This window comes from Muntiacus reevesi, unplaced genomic scaffold, assembly GCF_963930625.1.
Source record: "Muntiacus reevesi unplaced genomic scaffold, mMunRee1.1 SCAFFOLD_31, whole genome shotgun sequence".
Taxonomy (NCBI): domain Eukaryota; kingdom Metazoa; phylum Chordata; class Mammalia; order Artiodactyla; family Cervidae; genus Muntiacus; species Muntiacus reevesi.
The window spans coordinates 2,211,929-2,230,000 of record NW_027078022.1 but is presented as its reverse complement, the minus strand read 5'-3'; the positions used below and the strand labels follow the sequence as shown (position 1 = coordinate 2,230,000).

General features: G+C 39.3%; 1 long non-coding RNA gene across 1 annotated transcript in view; it reads right to left on the bottom strand.

The window, feature by feature from the left end:
• Positions 1-2,500: 2,500 nt before the first annotated feature.
• Positions 2,501-18,072, bottom strand: part of LOC136155408 (uncharacterized) — a 36,575-nt gene continuing 21,003 nt past the window's right edge. Inside the window, exon 3 of the long non-coding RNA XR_010660809.1 lies at positions 2,501-2,605. This is a non-coding gene — a long non-coding RNA (uncharacterized lncRNA). The remainder of the gene's footprint in view (positions 2,606-18,072) is intronic.

Sequence of the window (18,072 nt, the reverse complement as noted above, 5' to 3'; positions counted from 1 at the left end):
TGTCTGTTATTCCAGGTGTTTCTTGACTTGCTGCTTTTGCATTCCAGTCCCCTATAATGAAAAGGACATCCTTCTGGGTGTTAGTCCTGGAAGGTCTTGTAGGTCTTCATAGAAGCGTTCAAGTTTCTTCTGTTCTTCTGCTGAAGAAACTCTTCAAGTTCAGTTTCTTCAGCATTACGGTTTGGGGCATAGACTTGGATTACCGTGATATTGAATGGTTTGCCTTGGAAACCAACAGAGGTCATTCTGTTGTTTTTGAGATTGCATCCAAGTACTGCATTTCAGACTCTTTTGTTGACTATGATGGCTACTACATTTCTTCTAAGGGATCCTTGCTCACAGTAGCAGTTATAATGATCATCTGAGTGACATTCACCCATTCCAGTCCATTTTAATTTGCTGATTCCTCAAATGTCGACGTTCACTCTTGCCATCTCCTGCTTGGCCACTTCCAATTTTTCTTGATTCGTGGACCTAACATTCCAGGTTCCTATGCAATATTGCTCTTACAGCACCAGACCTTTCTTTCATCACCAGTCACATCCACAACTGGCTATTGTTTTTGCTTTGGCTCTGTCTCTTCATTCTTTCTGGAGTTATTTCTCCACTGATCTCCAGTAGCATATCGGACACCTACCGAATGGGGAGTTCGTCTTTCAGCGCCATATTTTTTGCCTTTTCATTCTGTTCATGGGGTTCTCAAGACAAGAATACTGATGTGGTTTGCCATTCTCTTCTCCAGTGGACCACATTCTGTCAGACCTCTTCACCATGACTCGTCCATCTTGGGTGATCCTACTTGGCACAGTCTATAGTTTCATTAAGTTAGACAAGAGTGTGGTCCACGTGGTTAGAGGAACCATGTGATTAGACCTGGTTCATGTGGTTAGATGCACCAGTCTTACTGGGGTAAGCTTATAATCCATGTTTATAATTCTAAATTAGGTGAAGGATACTGGTTGTTGTTTTTTTTTCCTCACAACATTGATTATACCTATCATATAATTGTTACTATTCCTAGGTGAAGGAGGCCATAATTTTTCCTCATGATGTTGATCATATCTATCATTTTTCCTCATGACATTGATTATACCTATCATTCCTCATGACATTGATTATACCTGTTATAGACTTCTTATATCTATGCCTACCTAAATTAAGTGTTACCATTTGTTTAATACCTGTTTCTCTTACTTGTTAAAGATATGGTCATGTCCATTTCATCTTTACATTTTCTAAAACATTTCCAGACATTATATTAATGTCTATCAATGGGGAAATCAATACATATTTCTTGACTATTACATTGATATATCTTGTTTGTCAAACATTTTAGGCAAAATTCATAGTACCAAGAGTAAATTTTTCTTCCTTAAAATTATTTTACAAAGATCATTTACTTATGTAGATCAAATTCACATTTCTCAACCGTGTACCCTGCCTACATAATCTTAACATGCTATTAAAATGTGTACTATCCACGAGATTTTTCTAGTGTTCCTTGGTCCTTTTAAGATGGTGCTCTTGATGTGCAGGGGAAAGTATGTAAGTGACTCATTTGAAATGGAGCCCTTTTCAAAGAGCCAGGATTCATTGGATATATCTTATAAAAGCTCCACCCTTACCGGGGTCTAACAGCTTTTGTAAGCCTGTTTCTGATGCTCCTGCTTAAACATTTTCAGCATTCAAAATGCTTTAAACTGTCATCATTTTTTTTACACATTGACACTTATTTTACTGTGCGACTTTTAACTTCTTGGCTTTTACCTCCCTTCTATCAACTTTGTTTGAACTGTCCACTGACATGGCATAGAGGGACTCCTCATAGAATTTAACTTAACCCTGACCTAACCTCAGTCCAAAAGTTGTTTCAAGTGACATCATCCACCTTTAATTAAGTCCCTTCATTCTTCTCCCATGAATTGGCTCCTGTGACACTGCAGGCAGGCATGGTTAGCATCCCTCCATTCTGCCTGGGCATTGGATTGGCCGCATGCGATGTTAGCTTTAGTTCAGACGCCTTTTAAACTTCATTTTGCAACATGGGGAGTCGCTTTAATTTTTTTACACCCCTTAATGTATGTTCCCAGTGTAGTTCAGTGAGAATGATTTCTTGATTTCTCCCCCTTTTTCAAAAAGAGAGTGCAATTCCACCTTAAATTTAAGACATGTTAAAGTATAATAAGTATAATAAATAGAAAAATGTTCACAAGTGGGGCTTGATCAAGACAGGGAATTTTTCTTTTCCTGTGGTTTTTCCACAATTATAAGAACAATGTTGTTTTATGAGCTCAAATTCTTGAGAGCATAAAGACCGAGGATGAAGTAGTAATTGCCAACTAGGAAGTGCCAGATTAAAAGCATCTGAGAGGTTCCAAAGTGCCTCAGTGTATAAAATAACAATGAACTCTGGGATTAGAGGAAAAGAGGAAGCTGCTGAAATTATGTTCCTTTAATTCTGCCTTCGAAACAGCTATCATGTTGAATCAGTAATATCATGTTTCTTTTTCAGTCTTTAGAGGAATATGACATTTTTTTCCCTAATACCCTTCAGATGGTATACCAGAGAGGTTCATCCAACAGAAATGATCGATGAGCTTTTAATCTGAAAAAAAAAAAAAAAAAAAAAAAAAAAAAACCAACAAAAAAAGTCATGATCCTTGGTGGTGAAGAAATTCATCAAAAGCTCCACAGTTCTGTAAAAGTACAAGTCTTTCTACAAAGAGTGAAGCCAGAAGGGAGCCCCGCAGAGGGTGGGAAAATCATATTGATAAGTGTGTTCATGTTTATTTCTTCCTTACTGAACTTCTAGACCAATTTTGGAAGGTCCTAGATCTATTTTAGCTAAGGAATTCCTTTTGAATGTCAGGGCAAGCCTAAAGTTGGGCTTCTGGCAATTCTGCCAACAGTGACCACTAGTTCTTTGTACTAAAGTTTATATCAGAGCTATAATTTAAAATAACTGCTATTTCACCCATAGCCTATTCTTATGACAATCAATAATGTCTCCAAGATTATCAGATGTCCTTTGGGGAACAAAATTGCCTAATGAAAATGTGTAATGTCAACCTTTTTTCTTGTCGATATCCTTATGTCTGTTTACCCATTGTCCATCTGTCACAGACACCCTGAGACACACCAATCCTGAACACTCAACATTTTATCTTCTTTATTCCCATTGCTGGGTTTCTGAGTGATGCTTAAAAAAACAATCACACAATGGTTTCAACATTTATCGCTGCCTAGCCAAGTGTCCTTGTTTCTTTACTCTTCACTCTTCAATTCTCTATAGCATCTGTTGAAATAGTTACCCACTCTTATTATGATTCCATTTCGTCCCTCATCACCCACCTTCTAATTCACGGAGAAAATCAAAGCATCAGAAGATAAGTCTCTCAAATTTCTGTCCTGGAACCTAAGAACATATCTGCCTGACATTTCCTCTTTTTATATTATTAAAGAAGGACTCTTCTGCCTGTCCATTGATAGCTTCTGTCTATGCCATCTCCAGCCCTTCTCAGGACCCTTACTCTATGAATTATATAGTTAACAACATTTATGAAGTTTCAAACATGTCAGCATAACACAGTTTCTTTTTCCAGTTATTTATTTACTCTTTCCTGTCTCTTAATAGCTTATATACTTTCAAAAATTAAATTTGTATCACCCCTTCAGTGCCATCCAATCATTCCTCACAGAGTCTGAACACATTTTGTGTTCCTACGAACATCTTTAGCCAATATCTTCTTATTTATTATACTTCGTAACAATATTTTTCCTCTGTTAAATTGCTTAAAATAATATTTGACATTCCTGCTCATCTTAAAGTTTTCTCCTTTTTGTAACACTACAGATTCCTTTGATTAGATTCTAGTCCTATGGATATTCTCTCTTGGGATCCTTGCAATGGTCTTCGTCTCGTACAAGTTCATGTTCCTCAGGACTGTCTTCACAGTGCCTCAGCTCATTACTTTCATCTTTTGTATTATTTTAGCTGCCTTCTCATTTTTAATCCCACAGGTCTACCTTGATTCACGCAGTTTTGAATGAGTTCTGTAGGTTGTCTAGCTCAGACTAACATTTTTGTTAGTTCCTAGAATTTGATTACTTGTTGTAACCCTCCCCCACCCTTTTTATTGTATTCTGCCATCTTTTTACCTCAGCTTTTTCTTTCTCTTTCTTTGCCAACAAGTAAATATTTTCATCTTTCTGCAAGGTTAGGGCCCTCTACGCAAGGAATAAATGGAACAAAAGTTAATAAACAAGCCATGGAAGTTAAAGATGTGTGAAAATACATAGTTTTGATTACCACCTCCTATATAGTCTTATAAACCTGTCCATAGTTCTTTCAGGCATTCTAGTGAGAAATCTAGAAAGCTTTTGTTGTTCATCAATGAGTTGTGTCCGATGCTTTGTGACCTCTCAGACAGTAACAAGCCAGCCTTCCCTGTCCTTCACCATCTCCCAGAACTTGCTCAAACTCATGTCCATTGAGTCAGTGATGTCATCCAACCGTCTCATCCTCTGTTGTCACCTGCTCCTCCTGCCTTCAGCTTTCCCAGCATCAGGGTCTTTTCCAGTGAGTCAGCTCTTCACATCAGGTGGTCAAAGTACTGTAGCTTCAGCTTCAGTATCAGATCTTCCAATGAATATTCAGGACTGATTTCCTTTAGGACTGATTGGTTGGATATCCTTGCTGTCCAAATGACTCTCAAGAGTCTTCTCGAACACCAAAGTTCAAAAGCATCACATCTTTGACACTCAGCCTTCTTTATTGTCCAACTCTCACATCCAAACATGACTACTGGAAAAATCACAGCTTTGACGAGACAGACTTTCGTCCGCAAAGTAATGTTTCTGCATTTTAATAGACCATCTAGGTTGGTCATGGCTTTTCTTCCAAGGAGCAAGCGTCTTTTAATTTCATGGCTGCAGTACCATCTGCAGTGATTTGGGGGCCCAAGAAAAGAAAGTCTGTCACTGTTTCCATTGTTTCCCCATCTACTTGCCATGAAGTGATAGGACTGGATGCTATGATCTTCATTTTTTTGAATGTTGAGGTTTTTTTTTTTTTAATCCATTTATTTTAAATGTTGAGTTTTAAGCCAGTTTTTTCACTTTCCTCTTTCACCTTCGTCAAGAGGCTCTTTAGCTCCTCTTTGCTTTCTGCCATAATGGTAGTGTCATCAGCATATCTGAGGTTATTGATATTTCTCCTGGCAATCTTGATTCCAGCTTGTACTTCATCCAGCCGCCTGACATTTCACATGATGTACTGTGCATATAAGTTAAATAAGCAGGGTGACATTATACAGTCTTGATGTACTCCTTTCTAAATTTGGAACCAGTCCATTGTTCCATGTCTGGTTGTATCTTGCTTCTTGACCTGCATACAGATTTCTCAGGAGGCAGGTAAGGTGGTTTGGTATTCCTATCTCTTAAAACATTTTCCAGTTTGTTGTGATCCACAACTGAAAGGATTTGCATAGTCACTGAAGCAGAAGTAGATGGTTATCTGGAATTCTCTTGCTTTGTCTAAGATTAAGTGGATGTTGGCATTTTGATGTCTGTTTCCTCTGCCTTTTCTAAATACAGCTAAAATATCTGGAAGTTTTGGATTCATGTATTGTTGAAGCCTAGCTTGGAGAATTTTGAACATTATCTTGCTGGCATGTGAAATAAGTGCAATTGTGTGGTAGTTTGAACACCTTGGGGATTGCTTTTCTTTGGGATGGAATGAAAATTGACATTTTCCAGTCCTGTGGCCACTGCTGAGTTTTCCAAATTTGCTGGCATATTGAGTTGAGCACTTGAACAGCCTCATCTTTTAGGATTTGAAATAGATCAGCTGGAATTCCATCACCTCCAGTAGCCTGGTTTGTAGTGATTCTTCCTCAGGCCCACTTGACTTCACACTCCAGGATGTCTGGCTCTAGGTGAGTGATCACACAATTGTGATTATCTGGGTCATTAAGATCTCTTTTGTGTAGTTCTTCTGTATATTCTTGCCATCTACTCTTAATATCTTCTGCTTCTGTTAGATCCATACCATTTCTATCCTTTTTTGTTCTCCTCTTTGCATGAAATATTCCCTTGGTATCTCTAATTTTCATGAAGAGATCCATAGTCTTTCCCATTCAATTGTTTTCCTCTATTTCTTTGCACTGAACACTGAGGAAGGCTTTCTTATTTCTCCTTGCTACTCTGTGGAAATCTGCATTCACCTGGGGATATCTTTCCTTTTCTCCTTTGCCTTTCACTTCTCTTCTTTTCTCAGCTATTTGTAAGGCCACCCCAGACAACCATTTTGTCTTTTTGCATTTCTTTTCTTGGGTATGGTTCCATCTCCTATATAGTCTTACAAACTTCTGTTCATAGTTCTTCAGGCACTCTCTCTCTCTCAGATCTAATCCCTTAAATTTATTTGTCGCTTCTACTGTATAATCGTAAGGGATTTGACTTAGGTCATACCTGAATGCTCTAGTGGTTTTCCTACTTTCTTCAATTTCAGTCTGAATTTGGCAATAAGGAGTTCATGGTCTGAGCCACAGTCAGCTCCTGGTCTTATTTTTGCTGACTGTATAGAGCTTCTCCATCTTTGGATGGAAAGAATATAATCAATTGGATTTCGGTATTGACCATCTGGTGACCTCCACATATAGATTCATCTCTTGTGTGGTTGGAAGAGGGTGTTTGTTATGACCAGTACATTCTCTTGACAAAACTTTGTTAGCCTGGTTCATTTTGTACTCTAAGCCAAACTTGCCTGTTACTCCAGGTATCTCTTGACTTCCTACTTTTGTATTTCAGTTCCCTGTGATGAAAAGGATATCTTTTTTTTTTTTTTTTTTGGTGTTAGTTCTAGAAAGTCTTGTAGGTCTTCATAGAACTGTTCAACTTCAGCTTCTTTGGCATTAGTGGTTGGGGCACAGACTTGGATTACTGTGATATTGAATGGTTTGCATTGGAAACAAAGAGGGGTCATTCTGTCATTTTTTAGATCACCTCCAAGACCTGCATTTTGGACTCTTTTGTTGACTGTGAGGGCTACTCCGTTTCTACTAAGGGAGTCTTGCCCACAGTACTAGATACAATGGTCATCTGAGTTAATTTCACCCATTCCAGGCCATTTTCGTTTACTGAATCCTAAAATTTCACTGTTCTCTCTTGCCATCTCCTGTTTGACCACTTCCAATTTACCTGGATGTGTGGACCTAACATCCCAGGTTTCTGTTGCAATATTGTTCTTTACAGCATCAGAATTTACTTTCACCACCAGACACATCCACACCTGGCTGTTTCCACTTTGGCTCATCCTCTTTATTCCTTCTGGGGCTATTACTCCGCTCTTCTCCAGTAGCATATTGGGCGCCGAGCAAAATGGGGAGTTCATCTTTCAGTGTCATAGTTTTGGCTTTTCATGTTGTTCATGCGGTTCTCAACGCAACAATCTTCAGTGGCTTTCCGTTCCTTCAGTGGACCACGTTTTGTCAGAACTCTTCACCATGACCCGTCCATCTTGGGTGCCCTACACTGCATGGCTAATAGTTTCATTGATTTAGACAAGGCTGTGATTCATGTAATCAGTTTGGTTAGTTTTCTGTGATTGTGCTTTCCATAAAGAGAACTTTACCTCCCCAAACTATATATTTACATTCCAAAAGGGAAGGAAACCTGGAACCTTGGGTGTATACCAGGATATATAAACCTGGAGACACTTGACTTACAGTTCATCTAGAGACCACTACTTACTTCCCACAAGGGAATTTCCCTTTCTCTACCCTAGGAGAATTTGTTTGCATAAGGGAGAATCATTTCTCTTCTCAGGAAGGAAGGATGTTAACTGGACAGCATGTGTATTGAATCCCTGATTCTTAATTTCATGGCTTCTCTCCTGTTATGTGACACCCAAACACACCAGCTTGTCCATATAGCATCACCCCAGAAGAAGGTAGAAACTGTTGTGTAGTGAACTGATACAAGTATTACTGTCAGTAATAACAATCTGTCTTGATCCAGAAACCTCATGTTTGAATTGATGGTAACATAAACAAATATAGACATTAAAAACTTAATTGTCTTTTCCTTCTTTTTCATGAAAATCATGCCATTTTATTTACTACAGGGATAGTGAATAATTTTATTATCATTTCTTTTGTTTTTTTCTGGTATCGTTCTTCAAACACATAGAAAAGGGACATTTGAATCAGGGCAAACTTGAGTGCTCATGGGTTCCAGCTATATGTCAGGTTCCCCCTGGTTACTGTGAGAGCTGAAAAGAATACATTTCTGCCACTTGTAGTCTGCGTGCCACATCTAGATGAGTGCCAGCACACTGGCTGTAATCTTGGCTATAGACACTCATCTCGAATCGTATTTATTTTCCCTTGTCTTATGGAAATTTCATAGCTCACGTCTTTGTTGTTATTGTCATTTTTCTTTGTGACACCAGATTCTTGAAGCAATCCATCCAGACCAAATGCTTTCCCATGGACAGAGTTATGTGTGTTCTCAGTCTGCTGTCTCCTGCCACAACTACAGTGCAGCCCTTGTTGATACATCCCTCAAAATGTATTGTACCAGTAGTGGCCACCGCTTTCCCCTTGAGTTTCTTCCTTTCTCCCTTCAGTCATTTCTACTTTGTTTCTTGTGTGTGTGTCCATGTCCATCTGTCTCTCTTTCTTGTGCAGAAAGTCAGAGCATCAAAGATCAGAGGAGAAGCATTAAACTTTAAGACAGGCATAGACAGCATTCTTCCCCCCTCAAGAAACTGACCATCACATGAAAGGATGACTTTCCTGTATTTTAGGAGAAATAGACTGAATGGTTCTAAACGAGGAAGAGAAAGTGAAGAGGAACATGGTAACTTTCCTGCTTTGATTAGTTTTTAAACATTAGTAGACAAAAAACACAGAGAAGGGATGGGTATGTAGCTCTTCAAACATTCTTTTATCCCATTAAAATTATTCAATGAGTAGTTCCCTTATTTATTCTCTTCAAAACTACTTGACTGGAAGAATTCACATGGACCACCGTCCCACCAATGTGGACCTCCAGGTTCTTAACATCTCAGTGTTTCAAATAATCTAAATGTGGGATATATTTTGGCATGTTGTCTTTCCAACTACTTTGAAGCATAAATATTTCTAGTTGACATTCTACTATGCCTAAAATTAAATGTTAACTGATTTTATGCTCTGTAGGAAGGGTCTTGGAGGGTCTTAAAGAATTTTAATTTGTCACAATTTGTTTTGAATGAATCCAAAATTGCACTTGAGTTATATCCTAATATTCCATGTATTGAATGAAGTGTTTTAAAATCAAAATGCAGTCTTATTATTTTTAAATGTCATCATCAAATTAATAATAGAGAATTTAATGATTCTGCTTAGTGTTGATGGGGAATACGTGTAACTCTATGGCTGATTCATATCAATGTATGACAAAACCCACTGAAATGTTGTGAAGTAATTAGCCTCCAACTAATACAAAAAAACATTTAATTTTTTTGAATGTCTCAAATATTAGAATTGGGGAGGACAATCTGTTAACAAAGAAAAAGAAGTTGTAATTATTATATAGTGAGCATTTTTTCAGGTATATTTATTAAATTACTACTCTGAGAAAGGCAGTATGCTAGCTCTTCTGGTATATCAAAATGAATATCTAAGTCAAAAGAGAAATATGGGCTTCTCAGATGACTCAGTGGTAAAAAATCTGCCTGCCAATGCAGGAGATTCAGGAGATGCAGGTTCGATGCTTGGGTCAGGAATATCCCCTGGAGAAGGGAATGACTATTCCCTTGAGTATTCTTATCTGGAAAATTCCGTAGACAGTGGAGACTGGTGAGATACAGTCCACGGGGTCACAAAGAGTCGGACTACACTGAGCACACATGTATGCAAAAGAGAAATATAATCTCAAAATGTTTATTGAAAAAATACTTTGTGTGTGTGTTACTTAATCTTAAGTTTATTTGAAGAAACTAAATATACACAAACAATTCATATCCATTTAAAGTCACATAGGGGATTCCATGGCAGGATTGTGGCTGCTTTAAAATCAGGTCATGGTGGAGAATTCTGACAAAACGTGGTCCACTGGAGAAGAGAATAGCAAACCACTTCAGTATTCTTGCCTTGAGAACCCCATGAACAGTATGAAAAGGCAAAAAGATAGGACACTGAAAGATGAACTCCCCAAGTTGGTAGACGCCCAGTATGCTACTGGAGATCAGTGGAGAAGTAACTCCAGAAGAATGAAGAGATGGAGCCACAGCAAAAACAACACCCAGTTGCGAATGTGACTCATGATGGAAGTCAAGTCCGATGCTGTGAAGGGTAATGCTGCATAGGAACCTGGAATGTTAGGTCCACGAATCAAGGCAAATTGGAAGTGGTCAAACAGGAGATGGCAAGAGTGAACACTGACATTTTAGGAATCAGTGAACTAAAACAGACTGGAATGGGGTAATTTAACTCAGATGACAATTCTACCTACTACTGTGGGCAAGAATCCCTTAGAAGAAACGGAGTAGCCATCAAAGTCAACAAGAAAGTCCAAAATGCAGGACTTGGATGTAATCTCAAAAACAACAAAATGATTTTGTTCCTTTCCAAGGCAAACCATTCAGTATCATGGTAATCCAAGTCTACGCCCTGACCAGTAATGCTGAAGAAGCTGAAGTTAAACAATTCTATGAAAACCTACAAGACTTTCAGGAACTAATACCCAAAAAAGATGTCCTTTTAATTATAGGGGACTGGAGTGCAAAAGTAGGAAGTCAAGAGATATCTAGAGTAACAGACAAGTTCGGCTTGGGTGTACAAAATGAAGCAGGCTAGTGGAGTTTTGTCAAGCGAACACACTGGTCATAACAAACACCCTCTTCCAACAAGACAAGAGGAGAGTCTACACATGGACATCACCAGGTGGTCAAAACTGAAATCAGATTGATTACATTCTTTGCAGCCAGAGATGGAGAAGCTCTTGTTAGCAAAAACAAGACCCGGAGCTTACTGTGGCTCAGATCATGAACTACTTATTTCCAAATTCAGACTTAAATTAAAGAAAGTAGGGAAAACCTCTAGAACATTCAGGTATGACCTAAATCAAATCCCTTAAAATTATACATTGGAAGTGAGAAATAGATGCAAGGAATTAGATCTGATAGACAAGAGTACCTGAAGAACTATGGATGGAGGTTCTTGACATTGTACAGGAGGCAGGGATCAAGTACTTCCCAAAGGAAAAGAAATGCAAAAAGCAAAATGGTTGTCTGAGGAGGCCTTACAAATAGCTGTGAAAAGAAGAGATGCAAAAGGCAAAGGAGAAAAGGAAAGATATCCCCATTTGAATGCAGAGTTCCAAAGAATAGCAAGGAGAGATAAGAAAGCCTTCTTCAGTGATCAGTGCAAAGAAATAGAGGAAAACAATTGAATGGGAAAGACTATAGGTCTCTTCAAGAAAATGAGAGCTACCAAGGGAGTGTTTTGTGCAAAGATGGACAAAATAAAGGACAAAAATTCCATGGACCTGCAGACACAGAAGATATTAATAAGAGGTGTCAACAATAGCCAGAAGGGCTATACAAAAACAGCTCCATGACCCAGATAATCAGAATGGTGTGATCACTCACCTAGGGCCAGACATCCTGGGGTGTGATGTGAAGTGGGCCTTAGGAAGCGTCATTATGAACAAAGCTAGTGGAGGTGATGGAATTCCAGTTGAGCTATTTCAAATCCTAAAAGATGATGCTGTGAAAGTGCTGCACTCAGTATGCCAACAAATTTGGAAAACTCAGCAGTGGCCACAGGACTGGAAAAGGTTAGTTTTCATTCCAATCCCACAAAATGCTGACAACCACACAACTGCACTCAGCTCCTATGCTAGCAAAGAAATGTTCAAAATTCTCCAAGCCAGGCTTTAACAGTACATGAACCTTGAACTTCCAGATGTTCCATCTGGATTTATAAAAGGAACAGGAACCAGGGATCAAATTGCCAATATCTGCTGAATCATTGAAAAAACAAGAGTTCCAGAAAAACATCTATTTCTGCTTTACTGACTGCACCAAAGCCTTTGACTATTTGGATCACAACAAACTGTGGAAAACTCTTAAAGAGATGGGAATACCAGACCACCTGACCTGCCTCCTGAGATGTCTCTATGCAGCTCAGGGAGCAACAGTTAGACCTGGACATGGAACAAAAGACTGGCTCCAAATTGGGAAAGGAGTACATCGAGGCTGTATATAGTCACTCTATTTATTGAACTTATATGCAGAGTACATCATGAGAAACACTGAGCTGGATGAAGCACAAGCTGGAATCAAGATTGCTGGGAGAAATATCAATAACCTCAGATATGCAGACGACACCACACTTATTGCAGAAATTGAAGAAGAACTAAAGAGCCTCTTGATGAAAGTGTAAGAGGAGAGTGAAAATGTTGGTGTAAAACTCAACATTCAGAAAACTAAGATCATGGCATCTGGTCCCATCACTTCATGGCAAATAGTTGGGGAAACAATGGATACAGTGAGAGACTTTATTTTGGGGGGCTCCAAATTCACTGCAGATGGTGACTGCAGCCATGAAATTAAAAGATGCTTACTCCTTGGAAGAAAAGCTATGACCAACCTAATAAGCATATTAAAAAGCAGAGACATTACTTTGCCAACAAAGGTTCGTCTAGTCAAATGTATGGTTTTTCCCAACAGTTCAGTTCAGTTTAATCACTCGGTTATGTCTGACCGACTCTGTGACCCCACGAACTGCAGCACGCCAGGCCTCCCTGTCCATCACCAACTCCCAAGGTCCACCCAAACTCAAGTCCATTGAGTCGATGATGCCATTCAGCCAGCTCATACTCTGTCGTGCCCTTCACCTCCTGCCCTCCATCTTTCCCAACTTCGGGGTCTTCAAATGAGTCAGCTCTTCACATCAGGTGGCCAAAGTACTGGAGTTTCAGCTTCAACATCAGTCCTTCCAATGAAGACTCAGGACTGATTTCCTTTAGGATGGACCTATTGGATCACCTTGCAGTCCAAGGGACTCTCAAGAGCTTTATCTAACACCACAGCTCAAAAGCAGCAATTCTTCTGCTCTCAGCTTTCTTTATAGTCCAACTCTCACATCCATACATGACTACTGGAAAAACCATAGCCTTGACGAGACAGACCTTTGTTGGCAATGTAATGTCTCTGCTTTTTAAATGCTTTCTAGTTTGGTCATAACTTTCTTTCCAAGGAGTAAGCGTCTTTTAATTTCATGGCTGCAGTCACTATCTGCAGTGATTTTGAAGCCCCAAAAATAAAGTCTGACACTGTTTCCACTGTTTCCCCATCTATTTCCCATGAAGTGATGAAACCAGATGCCATGATCTTCATTTTCTGAATGTTGAGCTTTAAGCCAACTTTTTCACTCTCCTCTTTCACTTTCATCAAGAGGCTCTTTAGTTCTTCTTCACTTTCTGCCATAAGGGTGGTGTTATCTGCATATCTGACGTTATTGATATTTCTCCCGGCAATCTTGATTCCAGCTTGTGCATCATCCAGCCTAGAGTTTCTCATGATGTACTCTGCATATAAGCTGAATGAGCAGAGTGACAATATACAGCCTTGACGTACTCTTTTTCCTATTTGGAACCAGTCTGTTGTTCCATGTCCAGTTCTAGCTGTTGCTTCTTGACCTGCATACAGGTTTCTCAAGAGGCAGGTCAGGTGGTCTGGTATGCCCAACTCCTTCAGAATTTTCCAGTTTATTGTGATCTACACAGTCAAATGTTTGGCATAGTCAATAAATCAGAAATAGGTGTTTTTCTGGAACTCTCTTGCCAGTGGATATTGGCAATTTGATCTCTGGTTCCTCTGCCTTTTCTAAAACCAGCTTGAATATCTGGAAGTTCACAGTTCATGTATTGCTGAAGCCTGGCTTGGAGAATTTTAAACATTACTTTACTAGCATTTGAGATGAGTGCAATTGTGTGGTAGTCTGAGCATTCTTTGGGATTGCCTTTTTTAGGGATTGGAATGAAAACTGACATTTCCAGTCCTGTGGCCACTGCTGAGTTTTCCAAATCTGCTGGCATATCGAGTGCAGCACTTTCACAGCATCATCTTTCAGGATTTGAAATAGCTCAACTGGAATTCCATCACATCCACTAGCTTTTTTCTTAGAGATGCTTCCTAAGGCCCACTTGACTTCTCATTCCAGGATGTCTGGCTCTAGGTGAGTGATCACACCATCATGATTATCTCCATCATGAAGATCTTTTTCGTATAGTTTTTCTGTGTATTCTTGCAACCTCTTCTTAATATCTTCTGCTTCTGTTAGACATATACCATTTCTGTCCTTTACTGTACCCATCTTTGCATGAAAATTTCCCTTGGTATCTCTAATTTTCTTGAAGAGATCTCTAGTCTTTCCCATTCTCTTGTTTTCCTCTATTTCTTTGCACTGATCACTGAAGAACGCTTTCTTATCTCTCCTTGCTTTTCTTGGAACTCTGCATTCACATGGGGATATCTTTCCTTTTCTCCTTCGCTTTTCACTTCTCTTCTTTTCACAGCTATTTGCAAGGCTTCCTCAGACACCCATTTTGCTTTTTTGCATTTCTTTTTCTTGGTGATGGTCTTGATCTCTGTCTCCTGTATAATGTCATGAACCTCTGTCCATAGTTCATCAGGCACTCTGTCTATCAGATCTAGCCCCTTAAATATATTTCTCACTTCCACTGTATAATTGTAAGGGATTTGATTTAGGTCCTACCTGAATGGTCTAGTGGTTTTCCCTACTTTCTTCAATTTAAGTCTGAATTGGGCAATAAGGAGTTCTTCAGTCCTGTCCAACTCTTTGTGACCCCATGGACTGTAACTCCCCAGGCTCCTCTGTCCATGGAATTCTCAAGGCAAAATACTGGAGTGGGTTGCCATTTCCTTCTCAAGGAGATCTTTCTGACCCAGGGATTGAACCCTGGTCTCGCGCATTGCAGGCAGATTCTTTACCATCTGAGCCACCAACGAAGACCCCTCGAGAAAGAGTGGAGAAAAGGGAGCCCTCCTATACTGTTGATGGGAATGTACATTGGTGCAGACACTGTAGAAAGTAGTAAAAATAAAAATAGTAGTAAAAATAAAATTACCATATGATCCAGCAATCCCACTTCTGGGCATTTACCCAGACAAAACAGTAATTTGAAAAGATCCATGTTCCCCTATGTCCATAGCGGCACTGTTTACAATAGCCAAATCATGGAAAGAACCTAAATGTCTATCAACAGATGAATGGATAAAGAAAGTATGGCAAATACATACAATGGAGTATTTACTTAGCCATCCAAAATGAAATAATGCCATTTGTAGCAACATGGATGAGCCCAGAGATCATCACACTAAGTAAAATAAGTCAGAAAGAGAAAGACAAATACATATGACAACACTTAGATGTGGAATCTGAACTACGACACAAATGAACTTACCTACAAAACGGAAAAGACACACAGATATAGAGAACAAACTGTTGGCCAAGGGAGGGTCAAACTCCCAAAGACTGAGAGTTAATTGGAATTAGTGGGTGCAAGCTAGTATATATAGGATGGATAAACAGTGTCCTACTATATAGCACATGGAACTATATCCAATACCCTGTAATAAGCTATAATGGAAAAAATATGAAAAAGAATATATTGGATAATTGAGCCACTTTCCTATATAGAAGAGAAATTAACATAACATAATAAATCAACTATTCAATATTTTTTAAAAAATCATAACTTTCTAAATTTAAGTTGGCTTCAAAACTTGGCTTGCATGAATATCTTTTTTTTTTTTTAATTAAAGCTAATAATTTTTAGAGTTCTTCATTTTTTCTCTCTTGGAACAATCTGAAAGTTCTGTAATTCACTTTAAACTACAGATGATTTTACCTGCTTGTAGCATGTAAACCAATAGTAATAATTCTAATATTCTCTGGTTCATGTGCATAGTTTTCTATTGCTGCTATAACAAATCCCTACAAACTTAGTGGCCTAATGCAAAATTAATATCTTATAATTCTTAAGGTCAGGAGTCAAAAGTCCCTTATGAGATTAAACAGAAGTGTCCAAAAGACTACATTTTTTTTCTGGACTCTATAGAGGGTAATCCATTCCCTTGCCTTTTCCAGATTTTAGAGACTGCCCACATTCCTTGGCACATGGCCCCTTTCTACATCTTTAAATGAGCAAAAGAAAATTGAGCCCTTCTTAAACCACATCATTATGCTCAAAATTCTCCAAGCCAGGCTTCAGCAGTACATGAACCGTGAACTTCCAGATGTTCAAGCTGATTTTAGAAAAGGCAGAGGAACCAGAGATCAAATTGCCAACATCTGCTGGATCACTGAAAAAGCAAGAGAGTTCCAGAAAAACATCTATTTCTGCTTTATTGACTATGCCAAAGCCTTTGACTGTGTGGATCACAATAAACTGTGGAAAATTCTGAAAGAGATGGAAATACCAGACCACCTGACCTGCCTCTTGAGAAACCTATATGCATGTCAGGAAGCAACAGTTAGAACTGGACATGGAACAACAGACTGGTTCCAAATAGGAAAAGGAGTATCTCAAGGCTGTATATTGTCACCCTGCTTATTTAACTTATATGCAGAGTACATCACGAGAAACGCTGGGCTGGAAGAAGCACAAGCTGGAATCAACGTTGCCGGGAGAAATACCAATAACGTCAGATATGCAGATAACACCACCCTTATGGCAGAAAGTGAAGAAGAACTAAAGAGCCTCTTGATGAAAGTGAAAGAGGAGAGTGAAAAAGTTGGCTTAAAGCTCAACATTCAGAAAACTGAGATCATGGCATCTGGTCGCAGCACTTCGTGGGAAATAGATGGGGAAACAGTGGAAACAGTGACAGACTTTATTTTTGGGGGCTCCAAATTCACTGCAGATGGTGATTGCAGCCATGAAATTGAAAGACACTTACTCCTTGGAAGGAAAGTTATGACCAACCTAGACAGCATATTAAAAAGCAGAGATATTACTTTGCCAACAAAGGTCCGTCTAGTCAAGGCTATGTTTTTTCCAGTAGTCATGTATGGAGGTGAGAGTTGGACTATAAGAAAGCTGAGAGCAGAAGAATTGCTGCTTTTGAGCTGTGGTGTTGGAGAAGACTCTTGAGAGTCCCTTGGACTGCAAGGAAATCCAACCAGTCCATCCTAAAGGAGAGCAGTCCTGGGTGCTCATTGGAAGAATTGATGCTGAAGCTGAAAGTCCAATACTTTGGCCACCTCATGCGAAGAGTTGACTCACTGGCAAAGACCCTGATGCTGGGAGGGATTGGGGGCAGGGGGAGAAGGGGACGACAGAAGATGAAATGGCTGGATGGAGTCATCGACTCGATGGACATGAGTTTGTGTAAACTCCAGGAGTTGATGATGGACAGGGAGGCTCGGTGTGCTGCGATTCATGCGGTCGCAGAGTCGGACACGACTGAGCGACTGAACTGATTGACTGACTACACCACATCACTTCAAGCTTTCCTCCACAGTCATCCTTCCCTCTGACTCTCTTCTGATTCCTTCCATTTGTAAGGACACTTGTGAGTATACTGACTCTCCCTGGATAATCTATGATAATCTCCTCATCTAAATGTCCTTGACCTAACTGAATCTGCAAAATCCCGTTTCCATGCATGTAAACATAATCAGAGGTTCCAGGGATTATAATCTGGGCTCCACTCATTGGAGATATTTCTTGGGAGATGCTCATCAAATTCAACATCTGATGGGTGCACATCATACAGACAGGACACTTGAACATTTCATTATATTCTTAACATCTTTAAAGCTACCTTTGAAACCAACAATAAAGTTAACAAGATAATTAATTTTCAGAAATTTCCAATTTTTTACATGAAGTTATCTTTCATTTCAGTCTCTCAGTTGTGTCTGACTCTGTGTGACCCCATGAACCACAGCACACCAGGCCGCCCTGTCCATCACCATCTCCCGGAGATTACCCAAACTCATGTCCATTGAGTCAGTGATGCCATCCAACCATCTCATCCTCTGTCGTCCC